A 19,214-nucleotide genomic window follows, 5' to 3' on the forward strand; every position below is an offset into this window, starting at 1 on the left:
AGAGCCTTGACATCATTTTCAAAGAATTACACAGGAAAATTGCCCTGATATCCTAGAAGGAGAGGGAAAAATAGAAATGGAGAGAATTCACCGATCCCCAGAGAAAGAGATCCCAAAAAACCAACCCCCAGGAATATTATAGCCAAGTTCCAGAACTCCCAAGTCAAAGAGAAAATATTACAAACAGCCAGAAGGACACAATTCAAATACCGTGGAGCTGCAATCAGGATCTCACAGGACTTAGCAGCAACTACATTAAAAGCTTGTAGGGCTTGGAATATAACATACCAGAAGGCAAAAGAGCTTAGAATGCAACCAAGAATCAACTACCCGGCAAAACTGAATGTCCTCTTCCAGGGAAAAAGATGGACTTTCAATGAACCAGGGCAATTTCAAATATTCCTGTTGGAATGGCCAGAGCTGAACAGAAGGTTTGATTTTCAAATACAGGACTCAGGTGAAGCATAGAGATTGAAGGAGAAGGGTAAAATATGAGGGACTTAATGATGATGAACTGCATGTATTCCTGTATAGAAAAATGACACTGATAATACTCATATGAACCTTCTTAATTAACAGAGCAGGTAGAAGGAGATTTTATAGATGAAGCACAGGAGAAAGCTGAATTTGAAGATAAAATATGGTGTAAAAATGGAGTCAATAGAAAAAAAGGGAAATGTAATGGGAGAAGGAAAAAGGAGAGGGGGGGAATAGACCAAGATATTTCATATAATAAGATTTTTCTTTATTACAATGAGCGAGAAAGCGAGGTGGAATGAGGGAATCTTCGCTCTCATCAGAGGTGGCTAGGAGAGGAAACAGCATATATACTCAATGGGGTATAGACATCTGGAGTAAGAAGGGGGGGACAGGGGGAAGGGGGGGATGTGAATGAAGGAGGAGAGTATGGACCATGGGGGGAGAGTGGTCAGATATAATACATTTTCTTTTTTACTTCTTGAGAGGGCCTGGGATTGGATGGCCTTTCTGGGACCATAGGGCCAGGTGGATGCTGGGCCTAAGGGGTGGTATGTGGGCTGGGGTCCTCTTGGCCCCAGGGCTAGGAATATGTCTGCTGTGCCACTCAGTTACCCTACAGCAGAGTCAGAGTGAAAGGAGAGAGAAAATATAGTACATGGTAGTGGAGAAGTACGAAGGGAGGGAGTCGCAATCAGCAATGGCAATGGTGGAAAAATATGGAAGTAACTTTTGTGATGGACTTGTCATAAAGAATGTGATCCACTGGAGACAGAGCTGGTGGTGTTGGAACACAGACTGAAGCACATTTTTATTATTTATTATTATTATTATTATTATTATTATTATTATTATTATTATTATTATTATTTTAGGGGGGTGCAGGGCAAATGGGGCTGGGTGGCCTGCCCAGGGTGATCATTGGGTGTCTGAGGCTGGATTTGGACCCGGGTGCTCCTGGCTCAAGGGCCAGTGCTCTGTCTGCCACCCGGCTGCCCCTACTATTATTCCTATTTTATTTTATTTTGGGTCTTTTTTTTTCTTTTTTTTGGTTTTTGCAGGGCAGTAGGGTTGGGTTGGCTTGCATCTCACACAGCTGGGTGATTGTTGGGTGTACAGGGCAGGATATGGGCTCTGGTGCTCCTAGTTCCAGGGCTGGTGCTCCATCCACTATACTACCTGGCCATACCTACAATTATTACTATTACTTTTTTAATTTTAATTTTAATTTTGTTCTCTCCCCTTTACTTTATCTCTCAAGTGAGTCTATAATTTGGGGGGGGAGTATTTTGTTTACTCTTAAACAAGAATATTTTATTAATATATAAAAAACATTTGTATGAGAATAAATAAATATTAAATAAAAAAAGAAAAGAAATGATGAAGAGGATGATTTCAGAAAAACCTGGAAAGACTTACATAAACAGATGCAAAATGAAATGAGTAGTATCAGGAGAATATTGTATACAGTAACAGCAGAATTGTACAATATCAGCTGTGAATGGTTTAGCTTTTCCCAGCAATATAAAGATCCAAGACAATTCTGAAGAATTTATTTTTGTTTGTTTGTTTCTTTGTTTTTTGGCAAGGCAATGGGATTGTGACCTGCCCAAGGTCACACAGCTAGGTAATTATTGTGTCTGAGGTTGGATTTGAACTCAGGTACTCCTGACTCCAGGGCCAGCGCTCTATCCACTGTGCCACCTAGCTGACCCAATTCTGAAGGATTTATGATGAAAAATGCTAACCCACCTTCAGAGAAAGAACTGATATAATCTGAACACAAGTTGACATATACTGGTTTTTTATTACTTTCATTATTTTTCTTGGGGGTTTTTGCCCTGTGTTTTCTTTCACAATATGACTAATAGGGAAATATATTATTCATGGTTGCATATGTACAGTAAACTTTATCAAATTGCTTGCCTTCTCAATGATGGGGCAGGGAAGGAAGGGTGAGAAGGAATTTGAAAAAAATGGTAAAAAAATGAAGGTTAAAATTAACTTCACATGTAATTGGGAAAAATAAAATATTAAAATTGTTAGAAACTTTTTCTTTAAATTCAGTATTACTGCCAATGATTCTGCTATCTTCCTAGTCATACAGTTCTGCCACCTCTCTGTCATCCTTGACTTCTCACTTGCACTTAATCTACATAGCTTATCTATTGTGAAATCATATCATTTCTACTTTCATTTTTATTGTATATATTCTCTTCTCCTCACTCACATAGTCATTTAGTACAGACCTTTAGTGCATCTCACATGAAATATTGTAATAACTTAATTGGTCTTTCTCCCTAATGCATTTCCCTGTTCCAATATATCCTCCACTCAATTTTCAAAATGATCTTACTAAAGAGCAGGTAATTAAAGGAACAATTAAAGGAAAATACTATGCTACTTCTAGCAGAATATGGGAAAAATCATAAGTTGAAAAGAGAATCAATGCTAGAGACATATGGAGAAAATATAAATCTAAATCATGACTTTAAATACAAATGGATTAAATAATCCAATAAAATGAAAAAAGTGAAAGATTGGATAAAAAAAACATTACAATCTGTTGCAGCTAGTTGGTATAGTGGATAGTGTGCCAGGTTTGAAGTAAGGAAGGCTAATTTTTCTTAGTTCAAATCTGGTCTCAGATACTTACCAGTTTCTTGACCCCAGGCAAGTAACTTAACCCTGCTTGCCTCAGTTTCCTCATCTGTAAATTGAGCTGGAGGAAGAATGGCCAATCACCCAGTATCTTAGCCAAGAAAACCCCAAATGGGTTCACAAAGAATTGGACACAAATGAAGCAACTGAACAAAAACAAGAAACTTTTGGTTAAAAGAATTATATATGAAAAACAAACATACACTAAATAAACCAGAAGGTTGGAAAAAAATTTACCATATGTCAAGCGAATACAAAAAAGCAGGTGATACATGTTATCTGACAAAACAAAAATATCCAAAAAGAGACAAAGAAACTACATAAAGAATGCATTATCAGAGTGGCTAGGTGGTGCAGTGGATAGAGCACTTGCCCTGGAGTCAGGTGTACCTGAGTTCAAATTGGCCTCAAATACTTAATAATTACCTAGCTGTGCAGCCTTGGGCAACACACTTAACTCCATTGCCTTGCAAAAACCTAAAAATATAAAAAAAATAAACAGTCTACCAGAATCATTTTATGAGATAAAAATAATCCCAAAAGTTAAACCAAGGAAAGATAAAACACAGAAGGAAAATTACAGATCAGAATCACTAATAAATATTAACTCAAAATATTTTAACAAAAATTTGTCAGAGTACAGTGATTTATCCAAGAAATCATTTATTGTGACTAAATAAGACATATGGCGGGGATGTAAGGATAGTTTAACATTAGGAAAACAAGTAACATTATCATAATAAAAATAAAAAGCTCCAAAAACATGTGACCTCAATATAGGCACAAAAAGTCTTTGGCAAATACAATACTCTTTTGTATTAAAAAGTAAAATATATGGGGGCAGCTAGGTGGTGCAATGGATAGAGCACCTGCCCTGGAGTCAGGAATACCTGAGCTCAAATCCTGAGTTCAAATCCGGCCTTGGGCACTTAATAATTACCTGGCTGTATGGCCTTGGGCAAGTCACTTAACCACATTTGCCTTGCAAAAACCTAAAAAAATAAAAATAAGTAAATATATCAAATAAATGAAAACCTTACAAAGTATAGGTATAAGGGAACTTTTTTAATATCATAAAAACCACTGATCTAAAATCAAAAGCAAGAATCTTATGCAATGGAGATATGCAAGGATACCCACTCTTCCTTCTATTATTTGATGTAATATTGGAAATGCTAACAACAGCAATAATCAAGAGAAAGAAATCAAAGGAGTAAGGGTAAAAAGGAGATAAAATTATCCCTGTTGGTTGAAGTGGCAGGATGTATATTTTGCTATATTTGGAAAATCCTAAGAAATTAGCAAAGATATTAACTAAAACAATTACTTCAGCATAACTGTAGGTTACAAAGTAAAATAAAAAATCAACAATATTTCATACATATAATTACAACACATGAGAAGCAATAATAGAAAGAAAAATCCCATTCCACATAACTACAAAATGTATAAAATAACTGGAGTTTGACCTAATAAAGCACACAAAAGACTTGTATAGATAAAAGGTCAAAAGAGATGAAGAAATAGTTCTCAAAAAAAGAATTGTGCAGTATTCACAGTCACATGAAAGAATTTTCCAGATCATTAATAATAAGATAAATGCAAATCAAAATAAATCAGAGGTTTATTTCCTCACTCCCTGAAAATTGCCAAATGACAAAAAATGACCATAATCAGTGTTGGAGGAGCTGTGGAATAATAGGCATTCTAATACATTGTTGGTGGAACACTGATATGATATAGCCATTTTGGAAAACAATTTGAAATTATGCAAATAAAGTGACTAAAATGTTCCAAACCTTTGAATCAAAGATTCCATTACTGGATTTGTTAACCCTAGGAAGCCTTTGATAAAAGAAAGTTCCGGGGTGGCTAAGTGGTAAAGTGGTTAGAGCACCAGCCCTGGAGTCAGGAGTACCTAAGTTCAAATCCAGCCTCAGACACTTAATAATTGCCTAGCTGTGTGGCTTTGGGCAAGCCACTTAACTCCATTTGCCTTGCAAAAACCTAAAAATAAATAAAGAGATAAAAGAAAGTTCCCATGTATACCAAAATTTTATAGCAACACCTTTTGTGAAAGTTAAGAATTGGAAATAAAATGCATGCCCATTAACCAAAGAATGGCTAAACAAATCATGGTATATGAATATAATGGAATATTTGCTACAAGAAATATATGTGACAGACAGAAAAATAGGGAAATATCTATATGAATAATACACAGTGAAGTAAGTATTAAGCAACAAGATAGTATACAAAGTAACTATAACAATGGAATTAGAAAGAACTACACAACAAAAATTAAATGTAACAAAATTACAAGATCTTGTGAGAATAAAGTGAAGAGCTATAAAAGGACACTACCAACCCACCCCTTCATGGAAGTGAGTGGTCCACAAGTGGTCCACAACATTGCTTATGTTTTTGGATTTTTTTTTAATGTATAGATCAATTATATCACTTTTTCTCTCTCTAAAAAATATTGGTTTATGGTATGAGTTTCTGAGAAAAGGAAGGGAAAATATGCCTGAGATAACTATGACGATGTAAGAAACAGAATCAATAAAAATATTTGCTAAAGAAATATTATCTCATTTGATCCTCAAAAGCAACTTTGGGAGGTAGATATTATTATCCCCATTTTATAGCTCAAGAAACTGAGGCAAAGATGAAATGACTTCTCCAAAATCACAGTCAGAGTGTCTCAGACCAGAGGTCAAAGTCCATCTAACAATTCTCTAGAGGAGTTCTTAGCCATAGCTTAGAAATGATCCTCAACAAAGATATAGTACTTAGCTTTGGTAGCTGCATCCCTCCCTGATCTCTGTACTGAAGTACATGCCTGTATTCAGGCAGTCATTCTGAAAGCCGGTGATTCTTCATGGATATGCCTCTTTCATGACCTTAGGTGAACAGAATGTTGAGCTAAGACTCAAACCTTGGCTTCCTGGGTTGATGAAGTCTGGAGGGAGAACTTCCTTGCCTTTTAGGGGAAAATTAGTCTAGCCTGCATGGCAGGAAACCCTGGTAAGAATAGAGTTTCTCATTTAGTAGCCTTAAAAAAAGAGAAACAACTTCTTTAATCATTCTCTTACTTCCTGTCTGTTAAGCATGTTTGGAGCCTTTTCTTTAGATGTCTATTAAGTAGGGGGAAGAGCATTTCTCCCCTCCCTCAATCTCAGCAGTGATAGTGGTTGCTAACCCTTAGCACCAAATATTTGTGCTTGTTGAAGTTATCAACTCTGATTTCTAATTTAGCTTTGCATTTCTTTCCCTGAAGTTAGCAGAGCCCTGTTAAGATAAATGTTGAGGAGCACAATGCATAAAGCACTGGTCTTGGAGTCAGGAGGACTTGAATTCAAATCCAGCCTCAGATACTTAATAATTACCTAGCTGTGTAACCTGTGTAACTTAACCCCATTGATTTGCAAAAAAGATAAATATTGGTAATGGTGACCTTGTGAGTCGAAGAAGTCAAGAGTTCCTAGTTGCTTGTTCCTACTTCCTTGGCAGGAGATAACTTCTGAAATGATTTCTTGGAGAAGTCACTGTCAGTAGAATAACTCCAAGTTGTGCCCTAGTTTGCCAGAAGATGTGGACCTTGAATGAAATTGCTTAGACAATGAAGTAGCAGTGAAGGTGTCATGTCTGTTCATCAATTCTACAAGATGTTTTATGTTTTAAGTTTAACTTTTCAAAAGAGTTAGAAGATAGGAATTATTACATCATTTTTTAGGATTTTTTTCATTGCATTCTTGTGAATCTTTGATATTTTAAGCATTTCTCTTATGGTGGAGAAAACAACTGCTCTATATCTTATTATTGTACAATGAGTGTCTTTCTAGAAGTGACCATGGTAATTTTTCTGGGCAGTCCTTAAACATGAACCAAGACTTAATTCTAAGAGATTTCCCTCAGGGTTCCAGGTTGTAGACAAAATGAGACAGACAGAACTTAACCCCGTTATGAGAGAGAGAGAGAGAGAGAGAGAGAGAGAGAGAGAGAGAGAGAGACAGAGACAGAGACAGAGACAGAGAGAGACAGAGACAGACAGAGACAGAGACAGACAGAGACAGAGACAGACAGAGACAGAGACAGACACAGAGACAGAGAGACAGAAAGAGACAGAGAGAGTACTCCCATTCTCTGGACTGTGTGGATATTTATTTATATAGGAATCAAATTAGAGACTGAAAAGGTCCTACAAAAAGTTCAAAGGAGCATATAAGAAGAACTGTTATCTCTTCAACACTACAGCCCTTGGTGCTTTAATATAACATACATTCACACCTTTCATTCGCATTACTTTTGCACTGACTATCCCTCATGCCTAGAAACTCCTCCCTTCTAATCTCCAGCTCTTAGAATCTTTAGTTTTCCTCAAATACTTTCTTCATGAGGTCTTTTCTGATTTTCCAGCTGCTAGTTCCTCATTTCCAATTCATTTATTGAATAAATATTCTGTTTATGTTTGTATGGATTTAACATCCCCATATTATATAAGATCCCTAAAACAGTTTCATTTTTGTTTTTATGCTCCCTGATTCATCATATGCACTTAATAAATGCTTGCTTAATAAATTATTAAATGTTGTTAATAAACTAGTATGGATGGATAATAATGAAATAAACATTTTTATTTGTGAGGCAATTGGTGTTAAGTGACTTACCCAGGACCACTCAGATAGTAACTCAGATACCCTCACTTCAGGGCATCAAGCTCTAACCACTAGGCCACCTAACTGCCCCTACATAAACATTTTGAAATACTTTCACAGCTATTGCCCCCTTTAATTCAAACTCACACCATAATCCTTTGGGAGTAGGATACCACCTAGATGATACCAAGAGCAAAATCAATCATCTAACCTCTGACTACTCCACCTCATTCACTCCCCTAGCACCTCAAAGACCCAGGAGGTAGCAAAGTAATCTGGCACCAGAGCAGGATACTGGTTGCTTCAATTCATGAGGTTATCTGAAGAAGGCTAGCTCCCTGAAATTTCTGACCAAATATATCCCTCCCATTCCCTGCTTTTATTTCCTCTATTGTCTTAGTCCCCTCCTACCAAGGCCCTGTTCAAATACATAAACTCCAACTGGTTAGCTAGCATTTGTAGAATACTTTTCACTTTACAAATGTTATCTCATTTTCTCCTCACAACAATCCTAGGAGATAGGTGCTTCTATTATATCTATTTTACTTGAGGCAGATAGAGGTTAAGTGACTTATCCAGGATCACACAACTAGTAAGCATCTAAGGCTAGATTTAAACACAAGTTTTTCTTACTTCTGGTCTGACACTAATCTTTATACCATCCAGTTATTTCGGGGTTTTTTTTTAGGTTTTTGCAAGGCAAATGGGGTTAAGTGGCTTGCCCAACGCCACACAGCTAGGTAATTAAGTGTCTGAGACTGGATTTGAACCCAGGTACTCCTGACTCCAAGGCCGGTGCTTTATCCACTGTGCCACCCCATCCAGTTATTTCAATGTTATCTTTTTCCACAACCAAAAATGGTATTTTCCTCCACTAAGAGTGCTTCATTTGTACCTTCTTTCTATACAGCTGCCCCATGGGGTAGTTATTCTTATCTTATCTCCCCTACTCTGTTATAATATATATAGCACTTTAAGTTTTATAATATGCTCTCCAAGAGATGTGCTGGTAAATGTTTAATGATCTCCCCCCAAAATTACTTATCATATAATTTTAAGTTTAATCTGTATTATTAATATTTTCTCCATAGCTTTCTTAAGTGTAGACAACCATCAAAACAATAAATCAAACTTAACTCATAATGTTTCTGGATTTCCAAATGCCCACACTAAGTATTTAATTTCCTCTTCATTTAACCTGGGCAACTTATATTTTTGTAAATATTCATGCATTTCACTTAGATTATCAAATTCATTGGCATAGAGTTGGGAAAAATAATTCCAAATCATTACTTTAATTTCCTCCTCATTGGTGGTGAGTTCACCTTTTTCATTTATGATACTAGCTTAAATCCTCACACTAAACATTTACCAACCAATTCAGGAGCCTTCATGAACAGGCTGCTGCACACCCCTGAGTCTCTCCCAAAAACAATTCTTTTGAGATCTGGAAATGTGATGTTGTTATCTTCATTTCGCAAATGAGACACTAAAGCTCAGACAGTTTAAACTGTTTGTCCATGGTAATACAGTGACTAAAATGTTAGTCAAGGATTTTAACCTAATTCTCCTAATTCAACCCATTGTCAATAGAAAGGCTGAAGGGCAAATTCAAGCTAAGTATCAGAGTTTTTGCCAGAGTAAAGATGGAAGGCAGTTCAGTGGGGAGGGAGAGTTGAAGTATATAAGGTGACCTCAAAGGAGGACATAAAAAAAGTATCCAGACATATTGGAATCACATCATCTGGGGCAGCACTGGATTCAGGAGGACTTGAGTTCAAATCTTGCCTCAGACACTAGCTGTGTGACCCTGGATAAATCACTTAACTGATTGCCTCCCACAAAATAATCTCATCATTATATAATTGTGGAGAATCTCAGAAGTCATTTGTGTCAATATCTGTCTGGAGTCCTTGGGCAGTCCCCAAAATTCTATTTAAGTAAAGAAATGGAGATTAACAATCTTATTTAGAGATTAAGTATATAGATTAATATCATTCATATAGTTCATGTATTATGCATTACACAATATAAAATATAATTATATTAGGTTTTTTATATTCATATATTATATATCAAAAATATGTCAATACTCCTATGCATCTTCCTTCTCTTTTATCTGTTTGGGGAAGGCCCCCAAGGGTTCATGGAAAGGAAGCCCTGAGCAGGCTCTTCCAGACTGTTGGGTCATATGGAACAAAGAAAGGCAGGAGGGCAACAATGAGGGGGAGAAAGACTGGATTACCAGGGGCAGATAGAAACAGAACATCAGGAAACTCATTTTACCTATTAGCGAAGTTAATAACGGGAATATTTTTATTAGCAAAGCTTCCTTGTTCTCTTGCTGGAATGCAGAGATGGGGCTAGTCGATCAGGAGAGATGTGTCGACCCCAGAAGGAAGAAGTTGGATAGAGAAATTGAGAAAAATAAGTAAATCTATTCATAGATAAGTAAAATGTATTTGCAGTTTAAAGAATTTGTCAGCCCGAGTGTTTGTAGGGAAGCCACGTGCAGTAGAGCAAAACCAATCCGATACTGATGTTCCTAAGATGAACAAAAGTGGGAGGAAGGGGGAAGCACACAGGCTAGAGATATTGCCGTTGAGAACCCGGCAAGATTGAGCCAAGTCCATTGTGTCTGAGTATGACACATGGCTTACATGCCTGAGATGTGCGTGCCTGTGTGTGAGAGAATGAAATCTCCCCGGGAGCCTATGATAAGGGGGAGGTGAGTCACATAAACAAATAAGCACGGAACACACCTTTCAGGGAAAAGGAATCCTCAGATGCACAGCCACAGATGTTTGGGGAGTACCTTAGAGACTATGTGTACGTGATTTGGAGTGGTTCAGAGATTTCTGAGAAGATGAGAGGGAGAGACACAAGAAGTTCGAAGGGTTGTACCGGACTTTCATCTTGAGAAGACACGTGGGGTGCTGCAGTGAACCCATCCCGGGTCTGTCTCTGCGGCGCCTTGGTCCAACAGGACTGCGAGAACCCAAACCCACAGAGCTGTTGCTGCCGGTGTGGGCAGTAAACGGAATCCCTTCCAGGCGGGCCAGACTGGTCTCTTCTCTCCTTTTCCCCCAACCTCAAGGAAGATACCGGTGAACTTGTACTTCTCCAGGTCTGCTTCCCGAAGTCAGAAGACGAATCAGAGGCTCTAAGACAATTTTGAAGGAGGCAGGAGGACAGATGCCATCCTCTTCCAGATGGAGTCTGGCAGATTGAAACAGATTCATTCTTACTTTCTTATATTTCTTGGGTGGTGTGGTTTTGGGGTTTTTTTTTTTTTGGTCTGTGTTTTCTTTCACAACATGACTAATATGGAAATATGTTTTACATGATTACACACGCCTTCTCAATGAGGAGGAGAGGAAGGAGGGAGGGAGAGAATCTGGTTCTCCAAACTAAAAATGCTAAAAGTAATTGAAAAAGGTAAAATATTTTTTAAAAAGTAAAAAAGAAAAAGATTTATCCATTTAAAATAAATAAATAGGGGGCAGCTAGGTGGCGCAGTGGATAGTGCACCGGCTCTGGAATCAGGAGGACCTGAGTTCAAATGTGAACTCAAGACACTTAATAATTACTTAGCTGTGTGGCCTTGGGCAAATCACTCAAACCCCCATTGCCTTTAAATAAAAAAATTTTTTAAAATAAATAAATAGGTGATTGCACACTTTCACTAACCAGCCCACCTTCCATTTGAGTGTTCTGTTTCTGTCTCTTCCTACCTCTATCTTTTGCTGTCTTTATCTCTGTCTGTGTGTCTGTCTGTCTCTGTCTGTCTCTGATTGTCTCTGCCTCTCTGCCTCTCTGTCTTTGTCTGTCTGTCTTTCTGTCTCTCATTGTCTCTGTCTGCCTCTGTCTCTTTCTAGTTCTCTCCCTGTGTCTCTGTCTGTCTGTCTCTCTACCTATATCTCTCCTTTTCTCTCTCTCCTTTTCTCTCTCTCCTTTTCTCTCTCTCTCTCTCTCTCTCTCTCTCTCTCTCTCTCTCTCTCTCTCTCTCTCTTCTTCTTCTTCTACCCAGCAATCTTTTGAAGCAAGTCATGGTACATGCATGCACAGCCTCCAGAGTTCATCCTGTGATTACTGTGCCTCACAAAACAAGTTACAAATATGCTACAATGAGAATTTTTAAAATGACATAGTTGACATAAGAGATTGGAAAGGGAGAGATCCACATTAGGAGGCTTGATCAGGGAAATCCTCATGAAGGAGGTGGCAGCTGAACTCAACCTTAATAGAAAGAATAGTGTCATCAATGAATGAATGAAGCGTATTTATTTTGTGATTGCTTTGTGCCAAGCACTTGATTAATGCTGGGGATGCAAATACAAGATAATGGTGGCCAAGGAAGAAGACAAATTAGGTTTTGCAGTGGATAGAATGCTGGACTTGGAATCAGGAAGACCATATTTCAGATCCAGTCTCAGAAACTTCCTAGCTGTATGACCTTGGGCAAGTCACTTATCCTCTGTTTGCTACTCAAGTATCTTTGTCAAGAAAACCCCATGGACACAGATCCACAGAGTCAGAAATGACTGAACAGCAACAACAGCCTTGAAAAGATATGTTGAGTGGAATGTAGGGGAATAAATTTTCAAGTTCTTTTCTAGAAACAATGGGGATATGGATTTAATAATTGTTCCCAGAACAAAAGGTGAAGGCAGGGCTGGTAGTCAGGGAAAGCAAAGCAAGAAGATTGCTAGAATAGAATGCTAGAGATGTGTTTTGGTAGTCTGGAATCAGTTAGATATTGAGGGTTTTGTAAGTTTATACCCACTGGTACACAAATCAGGACAAAAGTTCCAAAAGCTGAAAGTATTTGGTCCCAAAGGGCAAGGTCCAGAAGGGTTCAGTGTCAGGGCAAATATCAAAAAGATGGCTTAGCTGAAAAAATGAAAGTCCTGTGGAGGTGTGGAGGAAGATGGGGGATGATGTGCAAATACAAAGTGAGAGAGAGAAGGAGGATTATTCCACTTTAAACTGAGAGCTCAAGGGGGAGCCTTAAAGGTCAGTTGGTTCAACTCTCTCATTAAACTGAGGTCTTAACAATTTAGATGCCTTGCCCAAAATCATATATGTGTAAGATTAAAGATTAGATTAGATAGAGAATATCTAACAATTCACTTTGTTAGGGAGATCATTTCTTTTTCAAAGATAGGGTTATTAAGGTATTCTATTTTCCTATTCTGAACAACTTATATTTTTGGTGATATTCATTTATTTCACTTGGATTGTCAATTTTATTGACATATAGTTGGGCAAAATAGTTCCTTACAATTGCTTTTATTTCATCTTCATTGTTTGTGAATTCACTCTTCTAATTTTTGATATAGGTAATTTAGTTTTCTTCTTTCTTTTTTTTAAATTAAATTATCTTTTTCCCCCAGGAAAACAGATCCTAGTTTATTAGTTTAAAGATTTGTTTTACTTTCAATTTTATTCATCTCTCCCTTGATTTCAAAATTTCTATTTTCATGTTTAATTGGAGGTTTGTTGGTTTTCTAGAGTTTTTTCTTTTTAGGTTTATGTCCAATTCATTGATCAGCTCTACCTCTCTTTTTTTTAGTATGTATTAAGAAATAAAATTTTTCCCTAAGTACTTTGGCTGCATCCCACAAATTTTGTTATGTTATATCATTGTTACAAATATTTTTAATGAAAGTATGATTATTTCTGCAATTTGTTCACTGACTCATTAATTTTTTTTATTTATTTATATAGAATTTTATTTTTCCCGTTACATATAAAAAAAATCCTTGGGGCAGCTAGGTGGCACAGTAGATAAAGCACCTGCCCTGGAGTCAGGAGCACCTGGGTTCAAATCCGGTATCAGATACTTAATAATTACCTAACTGTGTGGCCTTGGGCAAGCCACTTAACCCCATTTGCCTTACCAAAAAAAAAAAAAAGCAAATCTAAAAAAATAAAATAAAATAATTACCTAGATGTGTGGCCTTGGACAAACCACTTAACATCATTGTCTTGCAAAAACCTAAAAAAAAAAAATTCTTAACATTTGTTTTTAAAACTTTGAATTCCAAAAAAAAGAAAAAAATACTTTGAGTTCCAAATTCTCTCCTTTCCTTCCTCCTCACCCACTCCCATTATGAAAGCAAACAATTTGATATGGGTTATAAATGTGTAGTCATGTAAAGCATTTCCAAAATAGTTAAGTTGTGAAAGAAAATAGACTCCCCTGCACCAAAAAAAAAAAAAAAAAAAAAAAAATCAAGAAAAATAGAGTAAAAAGTATGCTTCAATCTGCATATAGATGCCATCAGTTTTTTCCTGGGGGTGGATAGCCTTCTTCATCATAAGTCCTTCAGAGCTGTCGTAGGTCACTGTATAGGTGAGAAAAGCTAAGGCATTCACAGATGATCATCTTACAATATTGTTGTCACTTTGAACACAATTCTTTTCACTTTGCATTAGCTCATCTAAGTCTTTCCAGGTTTTTCTGAGAGCATCCTGCTCATCATTTCTTGTAACAGAATAGCATTATATCATACTTTCATACTATGATTTGTTCAGCCATCCCCCATTGATATGACCTATTCATTCTTTTTTTTTGGTTTGTTTTTGCAAAGGGGGGGGGATAGAATTTGAACTCACCTAGCTGCCCCGAACCCAATTTTTCTTTAGGATTGATTAGTCCCCAAGTAAATTTTTAATTTGTTTTAAAGGTCTTTTATGAAATGCAATTTTTGTTGCATTGTGGTCAGAAAAAAGATGAATTTAAGATTTATTATTTTCAATATTTTTGGAGGGGGTTTATGCCTTAATATACCATCAAAAGATGCCATACACAACTGAGAAATAGCTATACTGCTTTCCATTTCCATTTAATATTCTCCAAAGGTCTATCATATTTAACTTTTAAAAATTTTATTCATCTCCTTAACTTCTGTCTTGTTTGTTTGGGTTTTTTTAAATAGTTAGATTCAATCAGGTCTGACAGGGATAAATTGAGAAATCCCCCATTCACATAGTTTTACATCTATTTATTCCTGTTGTTTGGTTTTTTAATTAATTCCATTATTTTTTTATTTTTTTACTGCAAGAATATGGATGCTATGCCATTTGTTGTATATATTTTAGTACTGAATGAATAAATAAATAACAAACAAATAAATAAACCTCTTAGCAAAATGATGTTTCTCTGATTGTCTTTTAATTAAATCCATTTTTTCTTCTGTTGTCTGAGATAAGATCCTTATCCCCTTTTTCTTCAGTTAAAGCATAATTTCTGCTCCAACACCTTAATTTAATGAGAGAGACAGAGAGAGAGTTTTTTTCATGTGTTTCTTATAAATAACATATTGCTGCATTTTGGTTTCTAAATCATTATACTCTTTATGGGTGAGTTATCCCATTCACATTTACAGTTATAATTGCTGTGTATTTCCCTCCATTCTATTCTCTTATACTTATCTCTCTTTTTTAATGGTATCCTCCTTGAGTCTATTTTGCCTCTTTTATCCCCTCCTTCCTTTCTCTTAACCTTTTGTCTCCTTCTTTGTTGGGTAAGATGTCTGTATTCAACTATGTGTGTGTGTGTATGTATATATATATTCTTCCCTTCTTGAATAAATTCAGATGAGAGGTTCAAGTGTTGCCCACTGCACCTCCATTCTCCCCTTCATTGTACAAACCCTTCCTTGTGTACAACATTTATGTGAGATAATTTCAGCCATATTTCATATCTTTTCTCTCCCTCCCCCTCCCCCCCAAAGTGTTCCTCTTTTTCAACTTTCCATTCTTCTTTTGAGATTATCTCAATATAATAGAATCACACTTAGGTCTACAGTCTTAATAGACTCCCTCTTAGATGCCTATAGATAATTAAGCACTGAGGGGTTACATGTATCATCTTTCCATACAAGAATAAAATTTTTTAACTCTTTAGTCCATTATAATATCTCAATAGTGTTTACATTTTTTTTTTTTTTTTGCTTCTCTTGAACCTGCTTGAATGTCAGATTTTTTTAAATTCAGCTTTGGTCTTTTTCTCAAGAATTCTTGAAAGTCCTCTTTTTCATTAAATATCAAATTTCCTCCCATAGGATTATGGTTAGTTTTGATGGGAATGCTATTTTTCATTATTATCCTAGATCTTTTAACTTCTAGAATGTGATATTCCAAACCCTCTATTTCTTTGGAATTGTAGCTGTTAAGCCTTGTGTGAACCTGATTGTGGTTCCATAATACTTGAATTGTTTCCTTCTGCCTGCTTGAAGTTTTTCCTCCTTGATATAGAAGCTCTGGATTTTGGCAATAATATTCTTACAAGTTTTCATTCTGGAAAGTAACCAGTGGATTCTTTTGGTTTCTACTTTGCCCTCTGATTCTAAGATATCAACATTTATAATTAAGTGATATATAGTCTCTTTTTTTAACTCATAAATTTCAAGTAGGCCAATGATTCTTTTTTTTTTAGGTTTTTTCCAAGGCAAATGGGGTTAAGTGGCTTGCCCAAGGCCACACAGCTAGGTAATTATTAAGTGTCTGAGGCCAGATTTGAACCCAGGTACTCCTGACTTCAGGGCCGGTGCTTTATCCATTGCACCACCTAGCAGCCCCCTAGTACAATGATTCTTAAATAACTTCTCATCTATTTTCCAAGTCAGTTGTTTTTTTCTATGAGATATTTCATATTTTCTTCTATCTTGTTAGGCTTTTGACAATGTTTTGTTTATGTCACCCAGAATAATTAGCTTTCATTTGGTTAATTCTAATTTTTAAGGTGTATTTTCTGCAATGTTTTGTACCTCTTTTAGATAAATAAACCAATACTTGATTTTTTAAGAAGTTATTTTTTGGGGGTGGCTAGGTGGCGTATTGGATAAAACACCGGCCCTGGAGTCAGGAGTACCTGGGTTCAAATCTGGCCTCAGACACTTAATAATTACCTAGCTGTGTGGCCTTGGGCAAGCCACTTAACCCCGTTTGCCTTGCAAAAACCTAAAAAAAAACAAAAAACAAAAAGAAGTTATTTTTTTCCAGTATTTTGTGAATCATTTTTACCAGGCTATTTATTCTTACAATTTTATATGCATATTATTATCATTCATATAATTATTATATGTATATTATTATCATCAATAATTATTTTGCATAGCTCTAATTTCTTTTTCCAATTTTTCTCTACTGTTTTTCATTTTTTGCTCTTCTTAAAAAATCTAACTTTTCTAGAAATTCATTTTGAGCTTGTGTCCAATCTGCATTTTTTTACGCTTTTCTTTTAGATGCTTTCAAGCGTTTCTCTTCTGTGTTTGTATCTTGAGCTTTCCTGTCATCATAGTAGCTTTTTTACAGTAGAGTTCCCTTTTGTTTGCTCATTTTTCAGCCTACTTATTGACTTTGGACTCTATGTTAATGTTGGACTCTGTTCATTTCTAGGGAGAGGGGAATATCTGACCTGAGCTTCTGACTTTTTATTTCCTTCTGCTATTTTTACAGTTCAAACAGGGAGCCTTTAAACTTGTATTGCTTACCAAAGTGGTATGATCCAGGGAGAGGTCTGTTAACTGCCCTCTTGGTTTGCATTCTGCAAGTTGCTAGCCATGTTTGTCTGTTGGTTTGTGTGTGGTTGAGTTTCTATAGACTGCTCCTAGACTGAATCACTATTAGCCCACTAGAAGATTCTGCAGGTTCAGAGTGACTAACTCTGGTTAACCAAAACCCTTAGTTTTAGTCCCCTACCCTGCAGTCCTATGTGTAGGGCTAAAAGTTAGAACTAAAACTGCTTTACTCTTGGGCTCAGAGCCATGGTTCTGGAATTTGTTCCTTGCTCCTTATACAGGTAAGGCCCCTGCACAATCCTAACAATTACTACTCCCCTCCACCTTGGAACTGTGACCTAGGACTGAGTAATAAATGACCAAGTTGCCAGCTGGTACCTGGAACCTGCTCCCAGTGCTAGTACAGGGGTCTTGTGGGATCTCCTTTCACCCTGATTTTAGTCCCCTTATTGTCTCTGGGCCCTGGGCTGCTCCCAGTCAAAGCCATGATCAAAGTTATCTCTAAACTGCACAGTGCCCCCATTCTAGTGTCAGCAGGACTTTTGTTCTTTCTTCCTAAACTACCCTGAACTGGAAAAATAACTCCCTGTGAGTTTGGGTGGGGGGGGGGGGTGGCTTTCCTAATCAAAGTTTAGTCTGGTGTGTATTCTGCATTGTTGTAGAGATTATGGAACAGCTGTGGGGAAAAAAGCTATACCTCACTCCTCCATGTTGACTCCATGACCCTAGTAGTTCATTTTTGCTATAGAGAAGAATTCAAGGGCTGATAAAAACTGGTTTGTACTCTTCTCTCCCCCTCCAAAAAAAAAAAAAAATGTATGCACACACAATTTGAAGTTCAGTGCATTTCATATATGTACTTTTCTTTTAAGTCTAATCAATAAGAAAGGCAATAAATAAAACTCAGATTTGTAACAATTACTGATTTCTGAAGTGCAAAAGCTCACACTGAAAATTTAACAGGTTTTTACAATCATACTCTTGGAGAGGCTGAAAAGGAACTATAGAAGGCCTTGAATCCCCAAATAAAGAATAGTATCTTGAAGGTAATTGGGAGCATTTAAAGTCAAGGGGGCCATTGTATATTTATAACATCATTCACGGGTCATAAAAATTATTAATTTAAAATATTAGCCAGCTAAATTTGGTCAAACATTTAATTAATTCAGTCCTAAAAAACTAGATTTATTAAATTTTGATACTCTCCTGGCAATGCCAGAGCAAATGATTTTCCAAATCTGTGGGTTGGATGCTCCTTGTCCCTGATCTAAAGAATCCAACTCCGGGTCTTTAACTTCACTGACCTCAACTAACTTCCTGAAGATTACTACTTTTTACCTTTGCATTTACTTCTACAATTTTCACCTTTATTAATTCCTAAATATTATTGATCATTGAACCCCAACTCAAGGTCTGAGCCTCTTGAATCTTTTTGGTCCTAAATTTGTTTTGTTCTCTGGGTTCATAGATCAGTTATATTTGTTGTTGTTCAGTCATTTCAGTCATCCCTTATGGGATTCTCTTGGCAAATATACTGGAGTAGTTTGCCATTTTCTTCTCCAGTTCATTTTACAGATGAGGAACTAAGATTAACAGTTAAGTGACTTGTCCAGGGTCATACGGCTAGGAAGAAGGGGTCTGAAGCCAGATTTGAACTTAGGAAGGTGTCTTCCTGACTTTAAGCCTGGCATTCTATTCATTGTGCCTCCTAGTTGCCCTAAGATCAGCTATACTAGCTCCCTAAAATCTTTTTCTCTTCTTGTTGTAGCTATAACTGGATGGTCCATGCTGGCGCCTTGCATTTTCCTCTTTCCCCATTACCTACTTCAAGGGTATTGATGTCAAGGGTCAATTTACAGGGAAAAAAGTATACAAAGTAAGGAAAAAA

The sequence above is a fragment of the Macrotis lagotis genome, chromosome 7 (assembly GCF_037893015.1).
Source record: "Macrotis lagotis isolate mMagLag1 chromosome 7, bilby.v1.9.chrom.fasta, whole genome shotgun sequence".
Taxonomy (NCBI): Eukaryota; Metazoa; Chordata; class Mammalia; order Peramelemorphia; family Peramelidae; genus Macrotis; species Macrotis lagotis.